The 14,900-nt window shown below is 49.1% G+C and overlaps 1 long non-coding RNA gene across 1 annotated transcript; it reads right to left on the reverse strand.

The window, feature by feature from the left end:
- Window positions 1–452: 452 nt before the first annotated feature.
- LOC121012216 (uncharacterized) lies at window positions 453–14,045 on the reverse strand. Its single transcript, XR_005782021.1, has 3 exons — window positions 13,307–14,045; window positions 10,985–11,100; window positions 453–739 (listed from the first exon to the last, which is right to left on the reverse strand). It is a non-coding gene; the product is annotated as an uncharacterized LOC121012216 (long non-coding RNA).
- Between the last annotated feature and the right edge of the window lie 855 nt (window positions 14,046–14,900).

The raw sequence follows: 14,900 nt of genomic DNA on the forward strand, positions 1-14,900 counted from the left end.
CATCCTATCTGAAGTTTCTCTCTCTCTTTTTTTAATGTTTATTTTTGAGAGAGAGACAGAGTGAGAGTGGGAAAGGGGCAGAGAGAGAGGGAGACACAGAATCTAAAGCACAGAGCCCCATGCGGGGCTCGAACTCACAAACCGCGAGATCATGCCCTGAGCTGAAGTCAGCCGCTTAACCGACCGAGCCACCCAGGCGCCCCTGAAGTCAATCTCTTAAATGGACTCCAGTGAATGCTGAATTGATAAACCGATGTATTTCAACTCAGCTCCCGTAGGACCAGTGCTTATTTCCAAGAGAAATGTCATGTGGGCCACAAACGCAAGCCATGTATGTAACGTAAATTTTTCTAGTGGCCACGTTAAAAAGAGTGAAAAGAATCAGGTAAAATCTGTCTCAATAGTGTATTTTATTTAACCTAGTATGTCTGAAATATTGTGCCAACATGTAATCAATCTGAAAAACATTCGTGAGATATTTTACCTTCTTATTTGCACAGTAAGTCTTTGAAATGTGGTTTCTATTTTACACGGACAGCCCAGCTCAGTTTGGACTGGCTGCGCTTCAGGTTCTCGAGAGCCACAGGTGGCTTCTGGACTGTGATTCCGAGAGTACGGGAACTTGGTCACCCATCTCATTCCCCACTGACCAGCCGCTAATAAATGTTTGTTGATTGAAGAAGCGATAGACGACGGTCTCTGCCCCCAGGGGACGCGTGTTGAAACGCACAGGAAGCGCCTAGAAGAGAAATCGGAATGAAAACATGACATCACGCGTTCTGGGTACTGACTCCTTCTGTCCCTTGAAAACTACAACTTGTTCCGGCCTAGACGGCCTGAACGTTTTGTCAATTAGTGACCAGCTAGAACACAGAAAACCGCTGGGCTATTTCAGGCTGAGGGGATGAGGGAAATCGGTTCCAAAGGCATCCGAAGTGCAGGAAGAGTAGAAGGGAGACAGACTGTTACAAGGCAGCTGCCATCCAGGACAGTCCGAGGCCCCCAAGCCAAGCGGGCGCTCACCACCTACTTTCTGGAGGCGCTCTCACCGCGGCCCTGGAACCAGTAGAACTGATGGGAGTCTGTGAAGTCCGCTCAAGTCGGCCTGGCCGTGGCGGGAGGTAGAGGCAGGCTGGCATCTCTCGTCCTCCTGCTTTCTCCCCGCTGCAGATCCCATCCAGAAACTTGCTGGCAAGGGACTCTGGAGAATATCACGTTCAGGCTTCCAGCCCCCACCGGATAACAGATGGCCAAGCAGGGGGGGGGGGGTGGGGGGGGATGGAGTGGAGCCGCTGATGCCTATCAGCTGTTCCCTCTGCTAAGAAGAGCTTTACCATCATCTCTGCCTAAGGAACTCTTAATCAGCCTGCAGAACCCTGCTCCAAGGAGGCCTCCTCTGTGAAGTCCTCCTGGACTGTGGCCAATGGCCTCAACCTCTGGTTCCCCGGGGTGTATCATAGGTAGCTTTTGCAATACTCGGCAGCCCGGGTTAGGAACAGCCGTTCGAGTGCCCGGCCCAAGTTCTGGAGCACCCCAAGAGCAGAGTCAGGGCACGCTCCCTACAAGGGGGCCACCGAGTGGACTCGGGACTGTCGACTGGGCCTCCCTCCTGAAAAGCAAAGGCAAGGTGCCTCGGCAAAGCCGGCCGGTGCTGAACAGATTCAGAGGCCTCTCCCGACCAGGCCCCCGTGCCTGTCCCACCCCTGAGAGCTCACTAGCCACGAACCCAGGAAGAAGGAAGGCCCTGCTGTTCGTGTAGGCCCATTTAACAGACAAAGCAGATGATCCTGAGATCCGGCTCCCCAAACCAGGGGAGGCATGAGTCTGGGTCCCTACAGTCCAATGCTGTGCACCGTGCCACGGCAGCTCATAGCCCTGGGGTCGGAGAGCTGGGCTCTGGAGTCAGACGGACGCGGCATCAAAGCCTGACTCTGCCACAGATGTCACGGTGTGGTTTCAGGCAGGTTCTCGGCCTCTACGTGTCTCCACTTTCTTATCTGTCGAATGGGGACGAGAGGGGGTATGCTCTCCCGAGCAGTATGCAGGCTCAGTAAAATTGTGCCCATAAAACAGCTGGCTCCCAGCACATTACAATCCTGACAGCCAGCTCTACTCCAGGGTCAGGAACCTTCACGTGCACGGAGTTATTTCCTCCTCAAACGGCCCCAACCGGATGCCGCCCCCATTCTACAGGTTTTATGGTCACAGAGATGGGACTTGAACCCGGGCGGCCTGCCTTCCCCAGGACACAGCCTGGCCCAGAGGAGGCCTCATCTGTACCCAAACCCTCCCTTCCCACGGTGTTCCAGGACGAATGCAGCAGAGCCCTTCACACCAGCCCCCACGGTCCTCAGCGGGGATCTGATTGGGTTCATCTTCCCACCCCGAAAAGTCCCTCTCCTCTCCAGCTGCTCTTGCTTACCTTGGATGCCTGCCAGCTCACCCCTCAGGCCTCGAGCTGAGCCGAGAATAACAGAACTTTGAGAGAGTCCAAAAGGGAGGAGCCTCGGGAAGAGGGCCAAGCTGGTGCCTCCTAGAATCACACGCACCTTGGGGCCAGGACGGGTCAGCACATACCCTCTCCCGGCCTCCCCGCTTCCCTCCCCCACAGGCCTGGGCAGATACACAGACACACACGCCCGGGAGACTGTGAAGCCTGGAATTCTGTTTCAAGAAGAAAAGCCCAAAGAGGCTCATTAAAAGCAGAAGCGATGAAAAAAAAAAACGGCGGTTCGCCCAGCCTTGAGGACAGCGGATCTATAACGACACCCAGCAATACAATGAATCTCACAGACCTCAGGTTGAGCAAAAGAAGCGACCACAAAAGACCGTGAGCTACGTAGCTGCGCTCACATGAAGCTCATGAACGGGCGGAACTCTTTGCCCTGGTGGGGCAGACCGGCCTAGAGCGCAAGCGCGATGGGGGCGGGGGTGCGCGTGAGGATGGGGTTTCGATTTCCTTCATCCGGGCGCCGCATACACAGGTACGTTCACCTACGGGCACGCACCGGTGGTCTTTTTGCATGTAGGGCTTACTTCGATAAAAGTTCAAAAAAACACAGTGCTCGAAGATTCTAAAATTAAGTCCAAAGGGGGATGGAGAAAAGGGACTTGGCCTCCTGAGTTCTCTCTTTTTCTTCTTCCAGGTGACGGAGATTGCGAGGCTTAAGCAAGATGCTTCGTGTGTAAATACAAGACTGTCGGGGCGGGGATCTTGTGTGTCTCCTTTGCTATGAACAGTGCGTGGCCCCTCAGCCACCAAGGGGAGTATTGAATGCGTGGACGTAAGCTGTGCTTTTATGATCTCAGCTAATCCTCAGGATGGACCATAGAGATTACCGTCCGATTTCCCAGAGGGGGAAACTGATTGAGAGATGTAAAATAGCTTATTCGGTGACCTAGCAAGTTGATGGCAGAGCAGGAGTTAGAATCCAGTTGGCTCTCCCGTGCATCCTACGGAGGACTCTGAAAAGTGGAAGGGAGGACTTGGTCCCCAGACCCCGGACACTGGAAGTGGCAAGCCTCCCCGCCGTCCCGCCGTCACCACCCCCACCCCCACCCCAAGGTCTGAGACAGCCAGAGCCAGAAGCCTGAGCTCATAACCACAGAGTTACCACAGGACCCAGCAATTCCCCTCCTTGGTATATACCCAAGAGAGCTGAAAACATGTCTACGCAAGAAGTTGTGCATGAATGTTTACAGCTGCATTGTTCACAATAGCCAGAAAGTGGAAAGAACCCAAATGCCCATCAACTGATCAATGGATAAATAAAATGCGGTATCCCCACACGGTGGACTGTTGTTCGACCATAGAAAGGAACCGAGTCCCCATAACATGCTACAACACGGATGAAACTTGAACAAACACTGGGCTCAGTGCAAGAGGCGAGTCACAAAGACCACAGGTCGTATGTACGACGTGCAGAATAGGCAAACATATGGAGACGGAAAACGGATTGGTGGTTGCCCGGGGCCGAGGGCCTGGGGGGGGGGGGGGGGGCTGGGGGAGGGGGAGGGGGTTGACCCCTACAGGGTTTCCTTTTTGGAGTAATTATAGTTTGAAAAATTGATTGTGGTGATGGGTGGACATGTCTGTACTAAAAGCCACTGAATTATATACTTTAACAAAAAGTGAATTGCAAGATGTGTGAATTATCCCTTCATCAAGCTATTTTTAAAAATAACGAACAATGAGGGGCACCCGGGCGGCTCAGTCGGTTGAGCGTCTGACTTCGGCTCAGGTCATGATCTCACGGTTTGTGAGCTGGAGCCCCACGTCGGGCTCTGTGCTCACAGCTCAGAGCCTGGAGCCTGATTCGGATTCTGTCTCCCTCTCTCTGCCCTTCCCCTGCTCGCATTTGTTCTCTCTCTCGTTCTCTCTGTCACATATAAAATAAAAAAAAATAATAATAAAGAGCAGGGGGAAAAAAATAAAGAAGGCTGAGACCCAGAACCGTAGACATGATTCTGATTCGGGAGGTCTGCCTGGATGAACTTGGGTAAATCTCTTCCCTCTCTGGGCCTTAGTTGCTCCTGCTATCACTGGGGAGAGGAGGGAGTTGGAGCGGAGTTGTGCAGTGCCATTGATTCGGGCATGTTATCACGCTTTTCACAACAGTTGTCCAAGATTATGGCTGCTCGAGTTCGGGGTCTTCCAGAGGCTGGTAAACGCCTTAACCGTTCACTGGGGTCTTTGCAGATCATCTGAGCTCACCAGCGGCAGGCCACACTTCATCAATAGCCTTTATTTTATTTTATTTACCATTTTGAGAGAGAGAGGGAGAGTCAGTCAGCAGGGGAGGGGCAGAGAAAGAGAATCTCAAGCAGACTTCACGCTGTCGGTGCAGAGCCTGATGCGGGGCTTGAACCTACAAACCGTGTGATCGTGACCTGAGCCCAAACCAAGAGCTAGAGGCTTAACCGACTGAGCCACCCAGACGCCCCCCATCAATATCCTTTAAAGATGACAGAGGAGATGCTTCTCCAAACATTGGTCCGGGCCACTGCTCTGTGTCAAGAAGGATACCGGAGGCTCTGGGGGGACATCCCAGGTTCCCTCCATGCCACTAGTCAGTTCTAACTCCACACCAGCTCCTTCCAAAGCCATCCTGGAGTAGACAGACAGACAGTCAGACAGAAGGACCAAAGGGAAATATCACTCAAGCCGGTTGAGAGAGATCTGCCTGCACTTAGTAAGTTAACTCCACTTACAGATGGGGAAACTGAGGCACGGGTAGGTCATGCCCACGGTCCCAGAGCCAGTGACGGAACTGCCGTCTGTCCTCCTTCCACTCCTTTTGAACAAGCCTGAGTGCCTAGTGTGTGCTCAGCCTGCAGTGCTCACTGGACGGGATGAGAGATGCCCAGGGACCGACGCTGAGCCGCTCACCCCAGAGTCCTGGCTGCGTGGCCCATCTCCCCCCTCTCTCTTGCTGTGTGACTTTGAGGGAGCCACTCTTTCCAGACCTCTCTGTCACCCTGGGGCTCCCAATCGATGCCTAACCCAGAGATGTGGTTATGGAAGGGAACGGGTCTTGTAGACTGTAAAAGGCCATGGACGCAAAAGCCAACGGAAACTCTGGCCTCGTGCCTGAGAAAGGCGAGATCCAGGGTAGGCGGTTGAGGCTCATTTATTCGACCAGTGCCTGCTGCAGGTGAGCAGGGGCGGCTGCTGCCTGCAGGGAAGGGGTGAAGAGAAAACTGGATGCGGCTGTGGCCTGGAGACACCTGGATGGCTGTGAGACACAGAGGAGAGACAGTCACTCAACATCTTCGTCGCCCCTAATACGTGCCAGGTACCCCATTGGGACTAGAGACACAGCAGATCGATGTGTCCTGTGAGCACTCAAGCCGATCGGCAGTGTGAGGTGAGATGTGCCGGAAGGAGAGAACTAAGGCTCATGATGATGGGGCCATCCTGACGATCCTAGAACAAGGGTGCCGAGCGGCCTTTCGAGTGCATTACTCATATTAACTTGCCAGGTCCCACAGGTGGGAGCTCGCGTGGCCTGCCCTGCTCTGCAGGTGAGGAGACTGAAGCCCAGAGAGGTTGTGTGACGTGTCCAAGGTCATACAGCTAGATAATGGTGGAGTTAAGGTCAACCACGCAGGCCAGGGCCACAGCGATTGCTGCTAGCCTCCCTCTCTGTTGTCCTCAGTCTCATCACGTGGACCCACCAAATGAAGGCAGAGAAGGCCCCCTGAGAAGCTAACGTGATCCTGAGGAGATCCTAAGTCTAGATCCTAACGAGGAGTCAGGCTGGGAAAGGGTAGGAGAGGGGCAGGGCTCAGAGGCCATTTCCTAGGAAGCGGGTGACGCCTAAGCTCCGGGACCCTTGTTCACAAAAAGTTCTTGTGCAGCTGTTGTACACTCCAGGCAGGGAGGGGATCCAGGTTGCTATCAGGAAGCACTTGAATCTAAGCATTTCTGGGAAACGGCCTCAAAAAAATCTCAGAAGAAAGGAATTTGAAGCTTGAAAGCCTCCAGAAATTTGTTATGATTTCTTTTCCCATTCTTAATAAATGTTCACTTTGGTACCCAATTTTATGTCCAAAATTCTATTTTATGTTCTTTTTCTTAAAGACCATCCCCTCAAGTTAAAATGAAAACTACGATGTGATAACACAGCCTACTCACCAGAATGGCTCAAGTGAAAAAGGCTATATGTGTATATCTCTATTTATACATTACACTACACTACACACACACACACACACACACACACGCAGTGTCTGTGAAGATATGGAACAAGAACTTTCCTATGTAACTGGGAGAGCAGTGGAAATTGGTATGACCACTTTGGAAAAGTATTTGCAGTATCTTCTCTCTTTCTTTCTTTCTTTCTTTAAAAAATATTTTTTTTATGCTTATTTATTTTTGAGATAGAGACAGAGCATGAGCAGGGGAGGGGCAGAGAGAGAGCGAGACACAGAATCTGAAGCAGGCTCCAGGCTCTGAGCTGTCAGCACGGAGCCCGACGCGGGGCTCGAACTCACAGATCGTGAGATCATGACCCGAGCCGAAGTCGGACGCTCAACCGACTGAGCCACCCAGGCACCCCCCCCCTTTTTTTAATGTTTATTTGCTTTTGACAGAGAAAGACAGAGAGACAGAGCACAAACCGGGGAGAGGCAGAGAAAGAGGGAGACACAGAATCCGAAGCAGGTTCCAGGCTCTGAGCTGTCAACACAGAGCCCGACGCGGGGTTCGAACTCACGAACTGCGCCATCATGACCTGAACCGAAGTTGGACGCTCAACCGATGGAGCCACCCCGCGCCCCTCTTTGCGGTATCTTCTAAGCTGAACGCTCATTTTTCCCGAATAGGCAGTAATTCCTCTCCCGGACGTTTACCTAATGGAAATGAGCCTGTGTGCCCTCCAAAAGACATGTGCGAGAACGTTTTAATTGTTTTTCATAATATCTCAATGCTGGAAACAACCTCAAAGCCCCACTGAATGCGACAGATACATAAATGGGGGTGTAGTGGCTCTAAGGAGTAGCGTAGGGGTGAGAAGACACGAAGTACGGCCCCATGTCACGGCTCACTTGAATCTCACAGACGTGTGAAGCAAAAGATGCCAGACACGAGATACACACCGAATGATTTCATTCATGTGAAGTTCAACACCAGGCAAAACTCCTCTATCACGTGAGAAGTGCTTAGCATTAAGGGATGGGTAATAACTAGAAGGGACACAGGGGGTGGGTGTCTGCTTTCAGTAATGGTCTGATTCTGGAGTTTGGTGCCATTTTACGTGGGCGTGTTCAGTCTGGGGAAATTCATTGTACTGTACGCTGATCATGGGTGACTTTTTTTAACGTTTATTTTTGAAAGAGAGAGAGAGAGAGAGCTAGCACAAGTGGGGAGGGGCAGAGAGAGAGGGAGACACAGAATCAAAGCAGGCTCCAAGCTCAGAGCTGTCAGCACAGAGCCCGATGCGGGGCTCGAACTCACAAACCGTGGGATCATGACCTGAGCCAAAGTCGGACGCTTAACCGACTGAGCCACCCAGGTGCCCTTATGCATGACTTTTCTATATGCGTGTTATATTTAATGACCCTCCCCTCTCCTACACACATAAATGTAAAAGCTTCAAGCTCTTTAAAACTTGCACCTGCCCTTGAGACCAGAGAAGGATTTATCCTCCAGCAGCCATTGCTCCTGGAGAGGTGTGAGCCATGGGTGGTAATGCCTTCCTTGATGCTTTAGAAAAGCCCCCTCCAGCCTCCCGGGCGGGGGGCGGGGGGGGGGGGGGGGGGGGGGCCCGGGGAGTGGTCCAGTGAAGGGGGAAGGGCAGAGAAGTCTTCCTTGGTGGGGACCTGAAGGGCAAGGCAAGCATAGGGGAAGTGGAGGTGGGTGGAGAGATGGTTTGGGCACAGAAGAGACGGACTCAAACAGGGGCAACCACTGTGAGGGGCTGAGGGGTAACGGGAGGGCTGGTCTCTGATCACTCCCCAAAGAGCCAGGCACCCTGGCAACACCAGGCCAAGCTCCACCCTTCATTCCTTCCCAGGCCTGGTCATCCCCGCTCTGGCAAACTCTGAGGGGCCCACGGCCGGCTCCTGGTGGCCACTCAGACCCTCACGGTGCTGACAGTTTGTCTCTCTTCGGCCATGACTCTGGTTGTTATTTTTTCCTTGTCCCTGTTTTATTGATCCAAGCCTTCATGAGGCAAACTCCTCGGGGCAAACTTCAAGCTGGGCGATGTTATATCCTGCATCTCGAGGCCCCTGCTGGCCCTGGTGAGGTGGGTGGCACTAACCCACGTGATGGGTGAGGAAAGTGGGGCTTGATGAGCTGAGGCGACTTGGGGCCAAGATCACCCACCGAATGAGGAGCAGAGCTAGATTTGACAATAACCTACGTATGCCAAGCACAGTGCATGCATTCACTCATCCAGTCCTCACGATGACACAGTGGAGGAAGCTGCAGTTATTATCAGCCCCTTACAAAGCCTGTTTACGGAAGCCTTGCATCCATGTGCAGAAAAGCGTACCAATCATAACCGCCCGGTGAGTTACCACAAGCACCCACCCGTGGGACCAGCACCTAGGTTAACAAAATAGAATGACGGATACAGCACCAAAGCCACAAGTGATAAAAGAGAAAACGGAGGGACTGGGCTTCATACACATTTAACACTTTAGTGTTTCCAAGGACACCAGCAAGAGGGTGAAAAGACACCACGTAAGTTGGGGGACCTTTTGAAGTCATAGATCTCACGAGGGTCCAGTATCCAGAATGTATAAAGAACCCTCACAACTCAACCTTAAAAAAATCAAATGACCCACTTTACAAATAGGCAAAGGATTTAAATAGGTCTCGGAAGAAGATCTATAAATGGTTAGTAAGCGCATGAAAAGATGCTCAACATCATTAGCCGTTGGGAATTGAAAATCAAAATCACAGAGATGCTAATTCACACCCACAGATGGCTATGACCAACAAGACAGATAATGACAAGTGTGACGACGATGTAGCGCGATCAGAGCCCTCCCAGGCTGCTGCTGGAAGCATAAAATGGTGCAGCTAGCTTTGGAAAACAGTTTGACAGTTCCTCAAAAGGTTAAACACAGTCAACATTTGACTCATCAATTCCCCTCCTACTGGAGTCAGAAAATAAAAACTTACGTCCACGCAAAAGCGGAACACAGATATAGCAGCGTTATTCCGGTGGCTAAACAGTAGAAATAACCTAAATGTCCATCAGCTCACGAATGGACAATGTGGGACATTCATATAATGGAATATTATTCAGCGACCAAGAGGGATATGGTGCTGATACATGATACGGCACGGATAAACCTTGTACCCTTTAGGCTAAGTGAAAGAAGCCAGTCATAAGAGATTATGTACTGTATGATTCCATCTATATAAAATGTCTAGAATAGACAAATAAACAGAAAGTGGTTGCCTAGGCCCAGGGCGTGAGCGGGGAAAGAAGAGGGGTCAAGGGTATAGGGAGTCACTGCTAAATGAGTACTGTCTTTTTTGAGGAGGACGAAAATGTTCTCAAATTAGATTACGGTGATGGCTGCACAACTCTTAAATATGCTTTAAAACCATTGAATTGTAGACTTTAAGTGGATGAACTTTATGGTGTATAAATTATATCTCGATAAAGCTGTTTAAATCTAAAAAGATACTCTGTGCCTTTATTCACGCTGCTCCCATGCCTGGATTGCCCTTACCTTCTCCTAGTTCTCTGAATGTCCAAAAATAGCTGGTTCCCAAGGCCCAACTCAAATGCCATTACAAAGATTGTCTGGACCCGTTCCCATCGGACGTAATTTGCCTTTCCTCTGAACTCTTGTGGCGATTCCCATCATTCACTCAGAGATGATTTATAAGACACATATCAAGTATCTGGCACTTATTATGTTTCAAATGATTGTTTAAGTACCCATCTCATCTCTGCTACTATACTGTAACCTTTTGGAGAGAGGAAATTGTATCTTGTTCCCTTCTGTGAACTCAGAACCCAGCCATGTGACTGGCACACGGAGGCACTCAAGGAAGTTATGTGGAATTCATTCTAAATTGCCTTTTCCTCACATCACCCCTCCCACCAGGAAGCATAAGGACATAAAATGGTTGAAAGTAAAAGGGTGGAATAAAAGATAGCTTGCAAAAGAATTGTTCCATTCCATGACTATATTAATATCAAATAAAAGAGGCTTTGTTGCTAAAAGTATTACCAGAGATGAGAAGGACGCTGTACAATTATAAATGTTTTAAGAAGCTATTTTAATTTTATAAGCACCTAATGACAGTTTCAGAATGTGCAAAACAGAAATTGGCAGAACTATTAGAAATAATCTAATCCAAGTCATAATGGAAGCTTCGTTATACCTCTCTCAGAGTTTGATCCTCAGAACACGGAAGCAAAAAGTCAGTGTGGATATAGAAGATGTATATATCAGATAGGAATAGGTTATGCAGCAGTAACCAAAAAACAACAAAGATTTATTTCTTACTCACACAAAGTGCAGCCATCAGGCAATTCTTCGGGCAGATCTCCTCTGTGCGGCGACCCAGGGATCCAGGCATCTCTCAACCCATGCCTCTGTCATCTCAATGCGTGGTTTCCACAGATGCTTTTAAAAGAAGAAAAAACATGGAGGTAGCACACTGGCTTTTCAATGCCTTAGCCCGGAAGTTAAACATATCACTTCCATTCATAGCGCTTAAGCTCGAGCTGGTCGCATGGCCTCTCTTATCTCTAAAGGTATAGAAAAGCGTAGTCTCCCTGTATCCACCCCAAAGGAGAAGAATCATATAGGAGTGAGCATTTATAGTCTTTACTCAAAGGGTTTAACTAACATGATGAGCAGACTTGACCTAATGGATGTGTATAAATAACTGCATCCAACACCTTATTTTCAAACACATAAGACAATTTACAAGATTTGACTATAACCTGAGCTATAAAGCTAGTCTCACCAAATTTCAAAGACCCAAAACCACATAGAGCATATTATCTAAACAGTTATTCCTTATAACTGTTTAGAAATCAATAACAAGATAATTAGAAATTCTCCACATGCCAGGACATTTAAATATACTTCTAAATAACCCATGGGTTAAAAGAAGAACTGATAAAGGAAGCCAGAAAGTATTTTTAATCAATTGATAATGAAGAAAAGTCATGCCAAAATTTGTGGGTGTGGGTAAATCAGTATGTAGAGGGAAATTTAAAGTCTAACATGCATATGTCAGAGAAGAAAAGAATCTGAAAACTGATAAACATCCCCCCAAGATGTTGGAAAAAGAATATCAAAACAAATCCAATACAAGTAGGAAGAAGTAAATGGTAAAGGCAAAAACAGAAATTGATAAGATAAGAAAGCAAAGATTAAAACAGAGCTAATCCAACAAAGTCAAAGTTGGTTCTTTGAAAAAGACAGTCAAATTGACAAAATCCTGAATGAAACTTGTCTAGAGAAAAACACAAATGGTCCCCCCAAGCTCCCCAATTTTAGGAATAAAAAGTGAGACATCACTACAGATACTGTCAACATTGAAGAAAAAAAGAGGATGTTTTGAGCAACTTTGAGGCAATACGTTTGAAAATTTAAATGAAACAGACAACATCCTAGAAAGACATGCCAATTTTGACTCAAGACAAAATAGAAAAGCTACATAATTCTCTAACAATTAAGGACATTGAACCAGTTGTTAAAATCCTTTTCCATATAGAAAACTTCTGCTCTGGGTGGCTCCATTGACAAGTCCTATCCAACATTCAAAGAAGAAACTATTTTCACTTTTGACAATCTCTTCCAGAGACTAGAAAAAGAGTGAATAATCTCCAGTTCATTTTATTGGGTTAACATAACCTGCATACCCAAACAGGACAAAGTATGGCAAGAAAGAAAAATTTTACTCATATATAGAAATGAAAACTCACCGATAAAGTGTTAGCCACAAAAACTCATCAACTCACAAAAGGATACCACAATTGAAATGGACTAATCCCAGCCATACAAGGTTGATTTAACATTAGAAAATCCAGTAAGGTAATTCAGCACATAAACTGATTCAAGGATGAAAACCTACATGCAGAAAACAACTTGATAAAAATTTAACTTATTCGTGATTTAAAACTAATTTAAAAAGGGTGGGGGCACCTGGGTGGCTCAGCCGGTTGAGCATCTGACTCTTGATTTCAGCTCAGGTCATGATCTCACGGTTCATGGGATCAAGCTCTGTGTTAGGTTCCATGCTGACAGTGTGGAGCCTGCTTGGGATTCTCTCTCTCCCTCTCTCTCTGCCCCTCCCCTGCTTGTGTGCTCTCTCTCTCTCTCTCTCTCTCTCTCTCAAAATAAATAAATAAATAAACATTTTTTTAAACTAATAACAAATGGGAAATTGTGAACAGAAGGGAACTTCCATAATTTGGTAAAGATTATGTCTGCAGCTAACATCGTAAAATATTGCAAGTTTTCCCTTTGGAGATCAGAGGCAAGGCAAGGATGCTCGTTGCACCCGTTTACTCAACAACCACTGGCAGTCTTAGCCAGTGTGGTAAGGCAAGAAAAAGAAATAAAAGATGTAAGACTTGGAGAAGAAACAAAACAGTCATCTTTTCAAAGTAACGTAATTATGTATAGAGAAACTTCCAAATAACCCGCAACTATGTTGTTTAAATTGACCACCAAGTTTGGTATTTTTATTGGATACAAAGAAGAGTATGTATCTATACAACAAGCTACTGAATTATTGAATGAAGCTGCTGGTGGGAAGGTTTGTAGAAGTTCTTCTGAGCACTGAGAGATGAACCTATGGGAACAGGCTACTTACTCCATGTGGGAGGGAGCTCCGCATTTCCAGAAGGGTGGTTCAAGCAGGAACAGGATGGAGTTGGGAAAAGAATTTAGGCTCATTGTGAGAGGTTTGAGAGGACCCTCACCAGACCGGGCTGGGCCTCAGTTCTTTGCACAGTCAGTCCCGGAAGGTGGCTTGTCTTCCTTCTCTCTGACTCCTCGCTCTGTCAGCTTAGTCCCTTTGGTACACTGGGTAAAACGAGCCAGGATTTACGGCTCCGGGAAACGTGTGTAACAGTCCGTAATCTTATTACTGTCCACTCCCCCCTCCTAGGCTCTGCTTTCAGAGAAAACCCGCAACAGTTACTTCTCTTTCTCCTCCCCCTGCTCCTGCCCCACCGGACGTCTCTTCCTAGTTCAAGTTCTCTGGCAGAGGGCACAGGTCTCCTGAGTCTGGCGAGTGTTGGGCTAGGAGCTTCTCCACAAGCACAAACTCAAGGGAGGTCATTCTGTTCAAAGCCTTTAAAGGCTCCCTACTACCTAAAGTCATGGGTTTTTTCCCCGAACACCACAGACCCCATTTGTAAAGTCAAATCCTTCCTTGCCGACCCCACCACACAGAGCTACGCGCCCAGCATTGAGCTAAGGGTTTTGCCTGTTCGACTTCGCGGAGTCCTCCATGGATCCCCATGAAGCAGGGCCTATTATTAGCGCCCCAGGTCACGCGGTAAGTGGGGACTTGGGACCGGAACATTCTCAGTTCAGACCACCCATTCTGAAACACCGTGCTACCTGGTTGGTTTGCTTTGGTTTCTGTAACTGGTTTTCAAATGAAATTTTGCATGGTCCTTCCATGCCACAACCTGGGAGAGGATTGTTTTTGCTGGAGTCAGGGTGGGGCCCTGCCTCTTCGGCTCCCCCACCTCGGCCCCTGAAGCAGCTCCCCTAACCACTAAGGCGACAAATCCCTCTTCCTCAGGACGGGGCCACCAAGGAGGCAGAGTGGATATACACACACTCTGGAGACAGACCGGCAGGTGCTTTCCAGCTACCTCGGACCTTGGTTTCCTCACCTGCAGGGGAGGGGCTCGTAGGCATTCCCACTTGGGCACGGTTCACGGTAGGGTGAAACAAGATGGTGAATACAAGGGCCCATCACCCAGGAGGGGCTCCATACACATTGTGTGTGGTTACTGGCCGTCCCTGGGGCTTGGGGTAGCCTCCTCGGCACCTCTCTCTGGACCCAACACAGCAGACCCCGGGGCCACGGGCTCTGGAAGATGCCGCAATGCAGGAGCTGAGGCAGCACTGACCCCTATTGGGGATGTGCAGCTGGCGCATCACGGGCAGATGTAGGGAAGCCAGGCGGTGAATGAATCCGTTTCCGGGCTGCCCCGGCCCCTCCGGGGCCCCTGCTCTGACAGGCACCACAGGAGAGCTGAGGCCCAGCCGGCAGCAGACCCAAATGTTGGCTGGGCCACTAGATAACTCCGTGATGAACCGTCCCTCAAGCTGGAGACATTGACCTTGCTCCCAGCCTGGAGGCCCCGGGCTCTGCGGTTAACCCCTCCCTCCCCAGCTCCGGGGACGGGGAGCGTGTTGCCCGTGTCGGGGAGGGCTGTGTCCATTAT

The sequence above is a fragment of the Herpailurus yagouaroundi genome, unplaced genomic scaffold, assembly GCF_014898765.1.
Source record: "Herpailurus yagouaroundi ecotype Mexico unplaced genomic scaffold, PumYag 196, whole genome shotgun sequence".
Classification (NCBI taxonomy): domain Eukaryota; kingdom Metazoa; phylum Chordata; class Mammalia; order Carnivora; family Felidae; genus Herpailurus; species Herpailurus yagouaroundi.